The sequence below is a fragment of the Camelus dromedarius genome, chromosome 36 (genome assembly GCF_036321535.1).
Source record: "Camelus dromedarius isolate mCamDro1 chromosome 36, mCamDro1.pat, whole genome shotgun sequence".
NCBI classification, from domain to species: Eukaryota; Metazoa; Chordata; class Mammalia; order Artiodactyla; family Camelidae; genus Camelus; species Camelus dromedarius.
The window spans coordinates 13,490,078-13,506,738 of NC_087471.1; the positions used below are offsets into that span (position 1 = coordinate 13,490,078).

Here is a 16,661-nt window from a genome sequence, read left to right on the forward strand (position 1 = left end):
GTACCCATTTTTTTCTGTATTAATCTTGGCAGAGCTTGTAATCTTTATGAAACCAAGTTTTTGGTTTTGAGTTCTCTGTATTGATATTCATTTTAGGTTTTATTAATTTGCATATGTAGAAACTCATGTCTTTGTTGATGTCTTTCTTATGCTTTCTTCTGGCTAAGTTGTTCAAGAGTCTCTATTCCAAAGCTAAATGCCTTACAAGAACTAATAAACATAATTAAATGAAAAAATGATTAATGACAAAGAGCTAGAAACATCTGAATTCCAGTCATGACTCTTATCTCTTACTAGTTGGTTTATCTTGGTTAGCTGATGACTTGGTAATAGTATCTTAACCCCGATGAAAACAGAAATTCACAAGTAAGTTGAATATTTTAGGTGACCTGTTTGTGCAGAATCTGTATAACCATTACCTCCTTGACCTGGCCAGTAAATTCTTACCAAGGTAGCCTAGATTATGTTAGTTTTGTTTGCAACCACAGCGCAAAATCAACTCAGATTTAAAATACCGTTAAGTGAACGCCTTAATTTTTTCCACCAAATTGTTGTTAGACTGAATATTCCCCTATTTAGTACTTGTTCAGTCATCAACTTTAAAAACTGATCTTTCTTCTCATTGTACTTTATTACTAGGCACTGTAAACAGAATAACGCGTATGAACATGAAATGTTCTTTTATATAATTTGCAAAATAAAATTAGCTCTGGGAGTTACCTCCCCACGGAGCTTCACCAATAACTGTCACAAGCCATGAAGAGGGCCTCCAAGGCGGTGGAGGCAGGGGCCTGGAGAGAGGGCGGAGGCGATCCGTGGAAACCCCAGACCCCACGTCCACCCACCACCTCCATCAGGCTCCGTAGACACTCTTTGGACAACGTAATTCTAAAGTCCAAATAAAAATTTTAAAAGGGGTGGGGTTCCGGGTGTAGACTCTTCGGCCATCAGAAGGTTTTCATGATTTCTTTGGTTGCGCAACCCCCTCTTGCAACCACATTAACTGGCTACAGCCGCCGCCTCCTCCAGCCTTCAGGCGGGCGGGAAGACGCGATGCCTGGGGCCCGCAGAACTGTGCCTGAACCACGACCGGGCGAGGTTGGGCTGCTGTCAGGTCCTGCCTGCCCTGGACGCGCACCAACCGCGGAGCCAAGACCGCCGACACCAGTGCGGGAAGCCCCCGAGAGGAGGCGCGGGGACAGAGCGGGCGCCAGGCGGGGTGGGCGCGTCCATGGGCGGGGGAGACCGCGGCGTCCACGGCGTTGGGGCTGTGGCACCCGGTACCGGGGTGGCTGCCTGAAGCTCGGGGTGGGCGCGGGCGCCAGGCGGAGTGGGCGTGGCCGTGGGCGGGGCTCTGGCGCGGCGGCGCGCAGGCGGAGGGGCTGCTGCGCCCGGTACGCAGGTAGCTGCCTGAGGCGCAGGCGCGTGGACACAGGCCGCCGTGGCCTCGCACCGCTGTGGGCTTCTGCTGATGACGCAGCAGAGGTTTTTCCGCCTGGCGGTGTTCGGCCCCTCTGGCTTCACCGGCCAGCTCATGACAGAGCAGGTGTCCCGGAGCGGACCTCCGACCTGCCGTGGGCCGCGCCGGCCGCTCCCCCGGAGAAGCTGCGGCGAGTGCCGGAGAGGCTGCCGTGAAGCCAGGTGAGGGGGGCGGGCTGGGCCCGGGCTCCGGGGACCCAGGCTCGGCCCCGCGGCCACCGCCGCCGCTCGCACCCAGGAGCCCCCTTCTCGGGACTGAGGGGTTCCGAGCGCCGGAAATGGGCGTCCCTTCTTCCGCGGCGCCCCTCCAGCTCCCCAGCCCTGCTCGAGGCCGGGAGGAGGGGAGCGGTGCTTCAGTAGTGTCAGCTTTGTTTTGCTCCCTACATCGAACAGAAAAACAGATTAAATCTCCCAGCTTGAGTTTTTCCTTTACTTGGGAAGCCCCGCTAGGGAAATAGTGATAACTTTAGGTTTTCCTTTCCCAGGTCCATCCCATTTAGTAGCTGGTGGGGCTGGAGTTCTCTTGGTATTTGATGGACGTGAAAGTGGAGCACTGGTTTCTTTGGAATTGTTTGTACTTTGCCTTATGTTTTGGAGGTGGGAGAGAATGCTTCGGAGTTTCACTGATAACATTCCTGAAGCTTTAATTTATTTTTTGCTTGTAAGAATTCTCCAGCAGTCCCACTGTTAGCCGATAGCGAGCCGTCTAAATTAGAAGGCCCGCCATTTACATGTTCCTTATGTTAGATTTTCTCTTAAAGGTTAGTAATGTTTTTTAGCAATCCTTAGAATTAACTCCATTTTCCTCATAGTCTTTTCCTTTTTTATTACCTGGTTAAAAACCCTTTCGTCTTTTGTTTGAGAGGGAGAGTTAGCTTTCAATATATTTAGTAAATTTACCATCAGCTGTTACTATGAAAAGAAGATCTGGGAAATCTAACACTGTATCAGGATTTGCTTAAGGCAATTTATTTCTTATTTTAGGAAGACCAACACTGTCATCTGAAGTTGGAATAATAATCTGTGATATCACTAATCCAGCCTCACTTGATGAAATGGCTACACCGGCAACAGTTGTCCTCAATTGTGTAGGACCCGTAAGTAATCAGCCTCTCTTTGTATCAGAACAACCTATTTATTTCTAGCAGAATCTGGTATTTTATATTCCAGAGAAACGTAAGGGTAGGGGATGGAAGAGTTGATTCAGGGCCTTAACCCCATATGGGGAATTCTCACTTCTTGTGACAAGCAAATGGATATGACCAAGGTCTCCTGAGAGAATGACACCAGACTCAAGGAATACATGCTGGTTTATTTAGTGGCTACAGCTATAATTGTCAGACTTTTTTTAAACTGTATGCCCCTTAAAGAAAAATGTTTGAGCATGTACCCCTAATCTAAATTTATTTTTAATTACATTCTGTATTACTATACCAGTATATATGTTAAAATATGTACAGAGGTTAAAAAAGGAATTGTTCATTTATGCAAAAAATATTTCTTGAATGTTTATTATATGTGCACTGCACTAGTCTAGGAACATAATGTGCCTAAAACCAAAAATCCCTCACAGAGCCTTCAGTCAGTAGGAGAGTCAAAGAAATAAGGTTAAAGCAGTAGGTAGTGACAAGTGCTTTGAAGAAAAATAAAACAGGGAAAGGAGGTAAAGAGATTGGCGCATCAGTCTCTATTAGATGGATGGTCAGGGAAGGTCTCTGTGAGGAATTGAAATTTGCATGTAGACCAGAATGAAGTGAGGGAGAAAACTACCTGAGTATTTGAAGAGAAGGGTCTTCCAGGAAAGAGCAGATGCAGAGGTCTTGAGGTGAGCATTTGCTTGGCAAGGCCGAGGAATGTGCCAGAGGCCAGTGTGGTTGGGTGAGCTGGGCAGCGAGGTGGGAAGTTAGAAGGAGAGGTACCCTGGAGCTAGGTCATTAGGTCTGAAAGGTCAAGATTGAGGTTTGAACTGTCTTCTAAGTATGACAGACTCCTTGAATGGTTGAAAGCAAGGGCATGATTTGATCTACAGTTTTGAGATTCTTTGGCTTTTGAGAAGAAAAATAGATGATAGAGGACCAAGAGTGGATGGTCGAAGCAAGCCAAGCACAGGGTAGGAGTGTTAGAGGTGCTGAGAAGTGGCTCAGTTCAGGTGTTTTGAGAGGAGAATCATAGCTTCTGCTATTGGACCGGATGTGAGGGGGACACTATTGGTCTGTGGAACAGGGTGAATGTTGGTGACGTTACCTTTTCTGAGAAGGCTACCACAAGTGGCAAAACATTTGAAAACTAAGCATCTGAAAGTTATTGATAATTTGAAAAATGTAAGCAGAAAGGTCTTTATGAGTGTTATCAAGTAAAAATGTATTTAAATTGTTTACTTAGATTTATTTCATTCTTAACTAGCTTAGAATGTGGTTCTGTGGTTTGTTGCTTGAATCAGTGTCTTACGTACATTCTCAGCCAACTCCCTAGTCCTTCCCTTCCCAGTGCCCTGGAAAAGCCCCAGCCCTGGTTATTCCAGCTCCCTGCTCACTCTTTACCTGCATATCCCCCTGCTGACTGGTTCCACTTTAAATATGTGGGGACAAGCCTCCCCCAGGGCCTCAGCACCTCCAGCAATCCTGCTCTGTTTCTCTAGGCTATTCTCCCCTACTTTCTGAAGCAGCAGTTTTATAACTTCTTTTCCCCACACTTTTAGCACCCCGCTTCTTTTTCTGCACTCTTATCTGGTGATTTTCTTTCTTTTTTTCACTGTGACAGTAGAAGCTGTCAGAAGGGACCTTTTCTTCCCACCACAGGTCTTCCTACCCGCGCGCTTGCATCGCACCCTGACTCCTCTCACCTCTCATCACAGGGAGCTGCCCCTGCTTCTACTGGGCGTGGGGTTCAAAGCCTTCATGTTTACAGGTTTACAATTATCATCATGTTCTCCCTCTCAACTGGGTTATTTCCCTCAACATACAAACATGGGATTATCTCTCCCATCGTAAGAAAAACCTCCCTTAGTTTTCCACACTCCTCCCACTGCTGCCATCTAGCAAACGGCTGGAAAGAGCTCCCTTTACTTACTGTCTCTCCTTCCCCACCTCCTCCTCCATCTCAGTGGAGTCTTGTGAGGCTTTTATCCTTCCTTCTCAAACGAAACTGCTCTGCCCAGGTCCCCCGTCACATCCCATCAGCAGTTCTCAGTCCTCTTCTGAGTCCTGTCTCCCCACATTGCGCCCAGTCCATCACTCTCTCCTTTCCTCACATGGCCCTGAATTCTTGCCCTCTCCTAGCTATTTTTTACCCGCCAGCTTTGCCTCAGTCTCCTCTTTTGGATCTTTTTATCCTCCTCCAAATGCCAGAGACTTCAGAGCTTAAGCCTTAGAAACTTTTCTCTGTTTATACTTCCTGACCACTTTTTTATATTATTATTATTATTGTAGTAAAATATACATAAAATAAAATTACCTTTTTAACCATTTTTGAGTATACACTTCAGTGACATTAAGTACATTCACAATGCTGTGTTAACTGTCACCACTTTATTTCCAGAACTTTTTCATCATCACACACGGAAACTGTAACTGGGCCAGTATTTTTTTTAATTTTTAAATGTTTTTTTCCTTAATGGAGGCACTGGGGGTTGAACCCAGGCCCTCATGCATGCTAAGCGCATGCTCTATCACTGAGCTGTACCCTCCCCCCTGAGCCAGTATTTTTTAAACTGTGAAATCAATTCAGTGGGTTGAGACCGGGCATTAAAAAGGAAGTATCAGATAAACTGAAATAGAAAATAGAGTGAATTACACATAATACTGGTAAATGACCGGTTCATGAACACTTTGTTTCGGCTAGGTATATTCATGCATGGAGCTGCTATGTGAAGTGCATTTCTTAGGGTTATGTCAGAATGATCTGAAAGCCTTGGCTGTAAGTAATATGTGTCAATGATACCACATTAAGTTATTACCAGTGAGAACCTGCCCCTTAAACTCCAGACTGGTGGATCTAGCTACCGTCGTCTGGTTGGTTCCACGTGGATGATTCTTGAGCATCTCTAGCTTTTGCCCCCAAAACCTGCTCACCCCTAAGCGCTCCTTGCATGGCTGTTTTCACTTTGTGATACGAGTTACACTCCCAGGGGTAGATGTGCTAACTTTGCCAGGTGGGGGTCATAGTTTGGTTTTTTGCAGTTTTTTTGTTTTTTGGTTTTTTTTTTTTTTTTTTTACTCATTTCTCTGATCTGTGACAGTTTATTTAGTGAGAATCAAATGGTATCTGTAAACCTAGTCAGGCATATGTAAACAAGCATTCTGTCATAAAATACAGAAGTGACTGAATGATTGCTTTTAAACATTATTCTTTATTGTCTCCTATGCCAGGAACTGGAGGAAAAAAAACTTTTGAGAGAAAGATGATGAATCTGATTTTGGACATGCTGAAACTGAGGTGTCTGCCAGATATTTTTGAATGAAGACAGGAAATACGTACAAAATAGTGGAATTATTTTTTTAAGTAAGTGAGGAAACCTGGCTGAAGAGGAAATAGTGGAGGGAAAATGAAGCCAAAGTGAAACTGGTTTTGCCCCAGGTCCTGTGCTCTGTGGGTCCTGACTTTTGTAACAGAGGCCACAGATACGGCACCTTCATCCCTGTGCAGCTCTGGAGAGAGAAGCCAGAAGTCATCAGCGTGATGCAGCTGGAGTCAGGACAGCAGGTGAGATTTTCCAGGGAACATGTCTGGCGGGGGGTGGGGGGCGAGTCTCCTCCTCTAATGGACAAAGAAGCACCTGTGGGACTCACTGAACATGCAGGTTACTGGCATCTACCCCAGAAAACCTGCTCCTGGGGAATTTGGGGAGGGACTGAGTAACCAGCGTGTTTAACGAGTGGCACAGGTGATTCTAGCACAGACGGACTGCTGGCCAATTTGGGATATTTAGAGGTAAAATGACCAAGAGAAAGGCCAAGGAAACCTCTAAATGAGTTTCAAATGGTTCTGTGTAAAGATTACCCAAAGGGATCTATTGGTACAGAAAGAAAACAGAATTTTGAGTTGTATTTATTTTAATCTCAACTTTGTTTCCATTATATGTATGTTTAAATGTATATTAATATAGTAGTTTATGTAAGTGATTTGTAAATAAATTCTATAATTTAGTAGATGATGGATTTAAGGTGTGAACTTCAGTCTTGCTACCTTCAAAGCCCTAATTTTTTTGCTGCAGAGCCATTTTGGTTAGCATTTTAAAAGTTTAATTGCTTTGTTCTTAAATATTTTAATACTGATCTAGATGTTTCTGTATAGCTCTGATTCAGATTTTTTTTCTTCAATGTTTAGTTTCTGGAACTAATATTGAAAGTATCATGAGAAAGCTGCAGAAAAGGAGGTTTATATCATTGGAAGCAGTGGCTCTGACTCCATTCCAGCAGATCTGAGAGTAATAGATACCAAAAATAGAATGAATGTTAATTACTGATTAATAAGCAGTCATGGAATTTGAAATAGAAAGACTTCACGTTTGTAACTGTGATGAACTAAAATCTGCTTGGGAAAAGAAACATAACTATAGATGGGGAGTGTTAAACATATGCTCTGATTTTAATATAGCTATACATATTAGAAATGCTATTGACACTTGTTTTTTGAGATATGGTTAGTCTTAAAAGCGTTGAAATTAAGGAATTATCCATTGTTTCAATCTGGTTGTGGTTTCAGCTGTAAAATTTCTGGAAAAAATTCAGCAGGCATTATGAATTCTAACTTGCTTTGTTTAGGAATTAATACATCTTAAAGTATACTTTATATAGATACCATAATTAGAAGTTTTAATTTTTTTAACCAACAAAGCTAGAAAGTATTGAACAAAGTTTTTGACATCTTTTTTCCTCATTTATAAAATGGAGACAATTTAAAAATGGAAAAAATCAAAACAAAAAGAATGGAAAAATTACTATTACAGTAAAAATAAGGGGTATTAGTAATGTGCATATATAAATAGTGTCCATCTAGAAAATGACTTGAAGCAAGTAAGTCCAGTTCTGTATAAACGATACTAGAGCTTAAAAAGATGGAAACTCTTCCAATTTATATAGGAAAGACCAGCAAAGATAGGATGATACCCTTGCACGCGCGCGCACACACACACACACAAAGAAAGCCACAAATCAGTCTTGCTTGTGAAATTAATAGTAAAAAGAACGTGCTAAATAGAATTTTAATAAATTCCAATGGCATTTTAAAAGGATAATATATCAAGGCTGAGGTTTATTAGGAAGTTACATAATCACATCAGAATATCAAAGGCAAAAAGCTATATGCACATTTCAATAAATGATTTGAAAATTCATGCCATTTACTAACTTAATTTTTAGAAATTGAGTAACAGGATACTTTTCCTAACACAATCAATGTCAGAAAGTAGTAGCCAACATCATACTTAATGATGAAACGCTGGAACCATGCCCAGTAAAGAGAAGGGCATGAATTGAACATCTTTAAAATATTTATGTACTCTTCCAATCCGTGGATCTGGTATATTTCCATTTATTAAAAATCTCCAGTTACTAAAATGTTTAGCTTTTTTTCATGATGGTCCTATGTATTTCTTATAGAGGTTATTCTTAAATATTTGATAGTTTTTATTTTGAATAAGTCATTTTCTTTTTAAGGGAGAAATATTACTTTAATTTCTGTTTTCCCTCGGAGAAGCAAAATGGCAGATTTAAAACTTTGTTTCCAGATACTGAAACTTAGGAGTCAGCATTTTAACTACCCCAGCTGATTTTGGAGGGGGGCCCTGCAGACTGTTTTGGGGGGAGGAGCCACCTGGGGGAGCCACTTGGGGTGGCTCTAGGCTGTGGATCCCCCATAGAACCCTCCCAAACTGACACACTGGCTCTAGCTGGGAACCAGTGTGCTGGGAGGGGGCCACTCTGAAGGCTGCCTGAGGGATAGCTGGATCCAGAGGGCTTGTCCAGCAGGCCAGCCTGGTAGGCCTGAGGAGTGGGCTGGAGTGGGCCCCATCCCAGTGAGGGTGCGCAGAAAGAGGCAGCAACAGGGCAGACATTCAGATCTCTTTTATTGGGGGAAAGGGGGTCACCGAGGCAGCCCACTCGCTGCACAGCTTGTCCATTGTCGCTGCTTCCTGAGTCCTGTGGCTTCATCATGTCTGGCAGCTGGGGCGGGCTGGAGAAGGGCTCAGTGCTCAGGACTTCAGGGGCATCAGCTGCCCGGAAGACTGGCCCCATGGCCACTGGGGCCTGCAGCTGTGCTGTCTGGCTGGTGAAGCCACACTTCGCCCAATGTCTTGCTGTCGTCCAATAGCTGGTCATCCAGTGGCCGCTTGAGGATGCCCTGGACACTGCCCTTCAGCTGGAACACGATGCTTGACTCCCTAGTGTCACTGAAGATGGCGGTCTTGTGGCACCGGATCATGAGAAGCACATCCTGGGGACGGCAGGCCGTGTGAGCTTGGAGCCCAGGGGCACCCCCCTAGGTGGCCTGGGCCCCCAGCTGATGTCTGCTGCAGGTGGTTCCCATCTTTACTGTCACTGCTTTAGGTGGCGCATGTTCTTTCTGAGGAGCGCCTTAGCTCACAGAGCTATATTCCCAGGCCACGTTCTCTTAACCCTCAGGATCATCTCTAGTGAGTTGATTTTAATGATCTAGGCTTAGTTTTCCTCAGTGGTCAGACTAGCAGCATTTATGTGGCTTTGCTTCTCTTCTGCTGTCACATCATTGTTGATGATGTGGTCATTCATTACCTGGCTCAGTGTGAACTTCCTAAAGCCCCATGCTTTAATTTTCTCTTGAAATTAAAAAAACTAGTAACAATGTCTTTTAAGAAAGTAATATTTTTCATTTTACCAGATTTTGAGAATTAGCTAGTCTATTATGTTTTTCTTTTGTCTTACTGCTCTTGATAAGCTCAAAAATTATTAATTCAATACTTAAACCACTATCTCTATGTATTAGTCCCCATGGTTAATTGATTTCTCCCCTTTTTTCTGGTCTTGGTTTTCTGTTTTTATTTTTTACTCATTATATTTTTATTTATAATTAAAACAGCCTCCCTGTAGCATTTTGTAAGTCATCACAAAGGCCCATTTTGGTAGGTTTTCTGTACGTTCATTGTAAGTCACTACTAGTAAGTCTTCTTGAAAACTCTCATATTGGAAAGTAGAATAATTCCCATAGATGTGGTTTTGAGAACCTACGGCCTTCCAGAATGAGTGAGCTGAATTGTTGCCTTACTGGAAGAGACTTTCAGCTCTGTCAGTCTGAATACTAGAAAAGCTTTTGTCAGTACCAACTGTCAGTTTATGCTAAACTACTCTCCTTTTGACAATTTACCTGGTTTTAGTTCCTTAAGTCTGTTTACAAAAACCTATTAATACTGTTATATGTGCAGATTTTTTGATTATATCAGTTGTAGGCTTAATAAAAACGTTCCTTAAATAAATAGAAATAGATTATTATTATTTGTCCTGGGTCAGTAGATTTTTATTTGATTTAACTTTTACCATTTTCTTCCTCTTTTAGGTACATTGACTGTTATGGAAAGTTTCCTGACCTTACATTCAGGACCTGAGGTTAGTTTTGGTTTGTCTCATGTTTTCTATATTAATATTCAAAATATTTTGGAAATGATACACACCTGTTAAATAGGATTTAGATTAAATTATATATATAGTTTTAATTTTTAGTGTATGAAAGTCACTGTGCCTAATTTAAAAAAGATGGCTGAGAATTAATTTGATTTAAAATAGACTTTGTTGGGACCTGTGCCCGCCTTCTGCCTGCTTTCCTGCTGCTGCACTGGGGGCCTGGAACCGGGATCCGTGCATCCTGGGGATGAGGGTGGGGACACCAGGCTGGGGGCGCTGGATGCTGCTCTGCTTCAGGCTCCTGCTTGCTGGGAGCAGCATCGCATGGAGCATCGGGGACCCCGTTCTCTGCATGCAGGAACTGGTGCTCATTCATGGTGACCTGCACTGTCTCGTGCCATGTGCAGAATGGCACCTACCTTCAGCGAGTGCCGCAGAATTGCCCCTGGCCTCTGAGCCGCCCTGGGAACAGCTACAGAACTGTGGTGAGACCCACACACAAGGTGACATACAAGACAGTGATGGCCTGCGAGTGGAGGTGATGCCCCGGGCACTTGGGGGCGAGCTGTGGGGAAGTTTCAAGCTCCTTTGGCCCCGTGGAACCCGGGTGGCTGGGCAGCACCATGCGGTGGTTGGCACTTTGGCCCGTAGCCTTCTCAGGTTGTCTCAACTGCAGCAAAGTGTCGGAGCGGATGGAGCGGCTGAAGCTGCTGGAGGCCAAGGTGGCAGTGCTGACTGCCACCAAGTGGGCAGTGCCCCTGACCCCAGTTGCCCCCGACCCCAGTTGCTCCCAAGGACCCCGCCCTGATCTGGGGCTCCCCACCTGCCCAGGGCAGCCCTGGAGATGGAAGCTTCCAGAGAAAATGTGAAGGCCTCACTGTTCCTGGAGATGATTGAGTTGGTGCCTGGGGGCTTCCTGGGCCCACTGGCCCAAAGGGAGACCCTGGCAGCTGGGGCCAGTGGGGATGAGGGGCCTGCCAGGTCTGTAGGGCCCCTGAAGGAGCCCTGGCCAGGCCAGAGCTGTGGGTTCCCCAAGAGAGAGGGGACCTCAAGGCCCTCCAGGGCCACTTAGGCCCCTGGACCCCCAACCCCTATTGGACGACGATCCGCCTGGATCTTCCAGCATGAGGACCCATTTCTGTCCAACACCTTCACTGAGACCAGCAGCCATTGGCTCATGGGTCCTCCTGGACCTCCTGGTCCCATAGGCGTCCTTGGGAGTTTTACATACATGGGACCCCCAGGCCCCTCTGGACTCAAAGGAATCTTCAGCCACCCAGGAGAGAAGGGCGAGAGAGGACTGTGTAGGGAGCTGGCTCCTCAAGGCTCCATGGGGCAGCGGAGAGAACCCGGCCCCAAAGGAGACCCTGGTGAGAAGAGCCACTGGGGAGAGGTGTTGCACCAGCTATGTGAGGCTTTGAGGATTTTAGCTGAGAGGGTTTTAATCTTGGAAGCAGTGATTGGGCTCTACAAGCCAGAGGTGTCGGGGGCAGGCCCTGCTGGCACTGGCACCCCCAGCCTCCTGCAGGGCAAGAGGGGAAAACATGCGGCCAGCTATCGGATCGTGGCCCCCAGGAGCCAAAACAGGAGTGACTGAGAGTGGTGGTGGGCCCTCGGGGTTGGCTGGACCTGGCTTCCCTGCCCGGCCTGGGCTTGGCCAGCTGCCTCCAGGGTCCTACTACCCATACTTATTAATATTCTCAGGGTCCCTTCGGCCACCTAGGCCTTTGTGTTGGGCAGGTCTTGGTTCTGGCACCCTGTGCATGTCTGCCTCCCATGGGGCTGAGCCGGGACTGGGGCCCGAGAGGGAGGCGTGGCCCAAGTGAGATGTGAGGCCTGGCTCAGGGCCTAGGCCTCAGTTTCCTTCTGCAAAGGGGTGATGCAGGCCTGGTTGGGATGGCGGGTGTGGAGCTTCTGTCTTCTTATCCACTGCCTGGCCCTCCAGGCCTCAAGCAACTGAGGGAGTCAGAACTCCCTCCAGCACAGGCAGGGGTGAGAGGGAGGGCAGTGTCAGCGCCCCCTTCTCCCCAGCCAGGCCTGGGGGTGCACCTATACCTCCCCTCTCCTTATTTCCCGTGCTCACTTCCCTGAGGTCAAGAGACCTGATCTGACTGGACCTTCAGGGCTCCTAGTCTCAGTCTCAGTTCTGACCCCTGAGCCCTCAGTTCCTCCCGTGCCCAGGTAGGGGGGTATGTGCAGAGGGAGGGGCCCCCTGCTCCCAGAAACACTTGTGACAGACACCAGGAGGTAGATGTGTACCAGCCAGTAGAGGCCCCCAGCGCAATTTCCCCCAGAAGAAAACAAAATAGACTTTGTTTACAAGAGCTGCACAATTCATTCTATCAGAATGAATTACCATCATCCTAACACTAAAGATCACCCTTTGTTTTGTGATGAATGTGGTCAGCCAAGAGCATTGTCACCTTTGTGCAAATCAGTGCATTTTTATTACGGGCCTAACTTGGAGTTAGGTGCTCCTGTGACCATACAAGAAATGTATGATGTAAATGAAACCTTATTGAATATATGGTCTATTAGAGAACATAAGGTAGTTGCACTTCTGGGAAAGGACCATGCTTTATGATAGCACTTCTATGGCCAGTACTGTCTGACCCGATTTGTATCTATAGTCGAGGCTTCATAAGTATTTGCTGTCTTTAAATACATTCAGTATTTCAAATTTTGTGTAGTCGTGCAAGGTGGTGTGGCACATAATGAGTAAGATGCAAACCCTGCCCTTAGAGGGGTAATGATTTGGCTCAGCAGGAGATTAGCAGGCTTGTGATTAGAGCGGCAGGTGAACCACTGTGGGATTCTGAGGATGGAGAGAACATCTGGGGGAGGCTAGAGGCGAAGGGTGTTTTGTAGGAGCTGGGATATAGACGGAATTTTAAAGGTTGGTACTGAGGGGCTATGGGTTAGGGAGAGGAAATAGTTTAATAACGATGAAACTGGGATGGTTTGAAGTATGTGTTGAAGTATGGTTCTGTTTGTCTGGGTTGTGGGTTCAGATTAATGAACACAGAGAACTCTGTAAACCGTGCTAAAATGCGTGGGTACAGAGAGTATCCCCGGGAGCGTCAGAATAAAGGGAGACGCTGGTGGGCCTGAGTCGCTGGGAGTGTCTCACAGAGGCCTTAAGTTTGACCTTGAACAGTGACCAGCGTCTGGAAGGGCAGAGGCAGCAGCCTAAACAGCGGCTTCAAAGTAAGTCTGAGAGACGTGCGTGGACCCCGGGCAGTGCGTGTTAGCAGCTCAGCTCCCGGGGTGGGGTGTAGCTCGAGCCGCAGAGCACGCTCAGCACGCAGGAGGGCCTGGGTTCCATCCCAGCACTTCCCCTACATATAAGCGAGTAAATACCCATTAATACCTCCCCCTCAAAAAGCAAACAAACAAACAACAACAAAAAGAAACTCACCTGGTTTAAACCAACAAAACAAAAAGGAGTGTGTTGATTCGTATAACCAGATGTCCGCAAGTAAACAGTGTGGCTGGATCTGGATGTGTAAATGGTCTTATTGGAACTCTTTTTTTTTTTTTTTTTTTTGTCCGTTTTCTCTTCCTGTCTCTTCATTTCTTCTGTGTTCCTCTGGGTATGTGGGCTCTCGCAGTGACAGGGAAGGTGCTGGTAGCCCCAGGTATACATTGTCCTTAAGGTTCACGATTTCCTGGGAACAGCTGCCAGAGTTTGTATGTCAGATGATGGGGAGGTGAGTCAAGCATCGGGTCCTCTGGTCATCCTCAAGCCCGTCAGTGTGACCTGGGGTAACAGAGTAATCAGATTGCCCTGGCCTGAGTCGTGGACCTCTGGAAGGGGGATCATAGGGCCAAGCCCTTCTGAACAGCAGGGAACCAATTCCAAATAGAAAAGAGTTTTGTAAGCAGAAGATGGGGCAGGGTTATAGGGGATTAGTGCAGGACTGACAAAAAGCAGATGCCTACCCCGGGGAGACAGGGAGAAAACAGGTGGAGCTGGAGAGGGGCCTCCTGGAAAGAGCAGCAGGAGGCGCTGTACGACAGGAGATGGTGGCCGTGCCCACTGCATACAGTTGTTGAGGATTCAATTAGTCAATGACTACAAATCAGGACAGTGGCTGGCACTTAATAATCACTTAGCAAGTGTCATTAAGTATTATTGTTATAAGGACTCAAAGTTGGGGCTTACCCCAGAAACAGATGATTGAAGCATCCACATCAGCACAGCTCCCTCTAATTCCCCATAAAGCAAAGTGCAGAACCTTAATCTCACAAGGATGGGGCAGAAATAACGCCCTTGAATCTGCATCCCTTGGCACTGGGTTGTTCTCCTGCCCCTTCTTATCCTCCTTTTCCCCTTAAACTTTTTAATTTTACATGAAAAATTGAACCATAGACTATCTGTTAGACCATGAAACGACTCAAAAATTCATGGTTTGAAATCATGTAGTCAGCACGGTGCTGTGCAGCAGCTGTCCCCACGGTGACGAAGGTGCTCCGCACGTGCTGTGTGATGGCTTCCGTGATGCACGGTGTAGCTGGAGAGCGGGGCTCAGCCACGGCCTGCGCTTACGTGGCTGCAGGGAAAGGGTGGTTTACACTTGGACAGGGGTGTGCGGCAGAGACCACACGTGGCCCGCACAGCCTGAAAATCTTAGTTTGACCTTACACAGAAACAGTTTGCCGGCCCCTTTTCTAGAGTATGTTTTAAACTATAATGCAGTTCTACTAGAAGTCAGTGAGGAGATAACAGGAATTCAACCTCTTCACTTCTCACAGGTTCCTGGGGTTTTCTGCTTCTTCTTAAGTCAGTTTTCGTAGTTTGTGTCCACATTAGCTCTCTAGGACTGCCGTAATATGGTACCACAATCTGGGTTGCTGAAACAACAGACGTTTATTGTTCTCGCAGTTCTGGAGTCTGGAAGTCCAAGATCAAGGTGTTGGCAGGTTGGTTTCTTCCCAGGGCTGTGAGGGAGCATCTGTCCATGTGTCTTTCCTGGCTTCTGGTGGTTTGCCCACCGTCTTTAGCGTTCCTTAGTCTGCAGATGTGTCACTCCGACCTCTCTCACATCTTCCCATGGTGTATGTGTGTGCGCAAATTTCCCCTTTAAGGACACCAGTGGTTTTGGATTAGGGGTCCACCTACTCCAGTATGGCTTCAGTTTACATCTACAGCAACCCTGTTTCCAAATAATGTTATGTTCTGGGGTACTGGGGGTTGGGTCTTCAACATACGAGTTTGAGGGGGCACGCAGTTTAATCCATAATGGTATCTTTCTAGGAACTTGTCCATTTCATCTAGGTCACCTAATTTGTTGGCATATAGTTGTTTGTAGTTTTGCCTTACGCCCCTTTCTATGCCCCTTCTTTCACTTCTGGTTTTAGTGATTTGAGTTCTCTCTCTCTTTCTCTTTCTGTCTCTCTGTCTAGCCAAAGGTTTTGAAATTTGGTTGATTTTTTCAGAGAACCGATTTTTGGTTTTGCTTTTCTCTGTTGTTTTTCCTGTTCTCTCTTTTGTTTATTTCTGCTCTAGTCTTTATTGTTGCTGGTTACACCAATAATTTAAAAATCAGTTGCATTTCTTTATACCAACCCCCTGTTAGAAAATGAGTTTCTTAAAAAGAGAGACTATTTATAGGAGTTTTTAAAAATTAAGTACTTAAGTAAACAATCTTATGGTAACAAAGGGTAAGGGATAAACTCAAGATTTGCAAATATTAACTACTATATATGAAATAGGTAAAAACAAATTTATTTTGTATAGCACAGGAACTATAGTTAGTATCTTGTAATAACCTAGAATGAAAAAGAATATGAAAACAAATATATGTATGTATATGTATGACTGAAACATGCTGTACACCAAAAGTTGACACATTGTAACTGACTACTTCAATTTTAAAAAATCAAGTACTTAAGAATAAGTGATATAAAATATATAAGATTTCTATGAAGAAAACTATAAAATACAGAGACCTTAAAAAAGACAAATAAATGGAAAAATTCACCATTATTCATGGATTGGAAGACTTGATTTTGTTAAAATGTCAGTTTTCCTTAAGTTGATTTATAATCCCATATAATTCCAGTCAAAATCTCAAGCAGATTTTTTTTTTGCTTGTTTGTTTTATTCTGGTGTGCAACTTGACAAGCTAATTCTAAAATGTATATGGAGATGCAGAGGGCCCAGAATAGCCAAGATATTCTTAAAGGAGAATAAGGTAGAAAGATGCTCTCAAATATCAAGACTTCTTATTAAGTCAGTGTGTTGGCAGAGGCACACTGCTAGCCCAGGGGAACAGGATGAAGAGCTCAGAGTAGTTCATGCATGTGCGAGTACTTGACTTATGGTAAAGGGGCTTTTCAGGAGATGATGGGTATCCATATGGAGAAAAAATGAAATTGGATTCATTCTTTGCACTATGTACAGAAGTCAACTTTAGGTGGATTATAGACCTAGAGGCATAAGGAAAAACAGTAAGCTTTGAGAAGATGATATATTTCATGGCCTCAAGGTCAGGAATGGGGAATGGCTTCTATTTTCCAGAAGTAAATTTTATTTTATTAGTTTATTTTTATTGAGGTATCCTTGACAGATAACAGTATGCTATT

The 16,661-nt window shown here is 45.1% G+C and overlaps 1 non-coding gene and 2 pseudogenes across 4 annotated transcripts in view; 2 read left to right on the plus strand and 1 right to left on the minus strand.

Moving 5' to 3' along the window:
• Positions 1-1,431: 1,431 nt before the first annotated feature.
• Positions 1,432-16,661, plus strand: part of LOC105105175 (uncharacterized) — a 113,258-nt gene continuing 98,028 nt past the window's right edge. For all 4 annotated transcript variants that reach the window (XR_010379218.1, XR_010379221.1, XR_010379219.1 and 1 more), the window contains exons 1-4: positions 1,432-1,641; positions 2,464-2,576; positions 5,847-6,180; positions 10,009-10,058. This is a non-coding gene — a transcript (uncharacterized LOC105105175). The remainder of the gene's footprint in view (positions 1,642-2,463; positions 2,577-5,846; positions 6,181-10,008; positions 10,059-16,661) is intronic.
• Positions 6,829-9,107, minus strand: LOC135320065 (elongin-B-like; annotated as a pseudogene).
• On the plus strand, positions 10,354-11,751 carry LOC105100882 (EMI domain-containing protein 1-like; annotated as a pseudogene).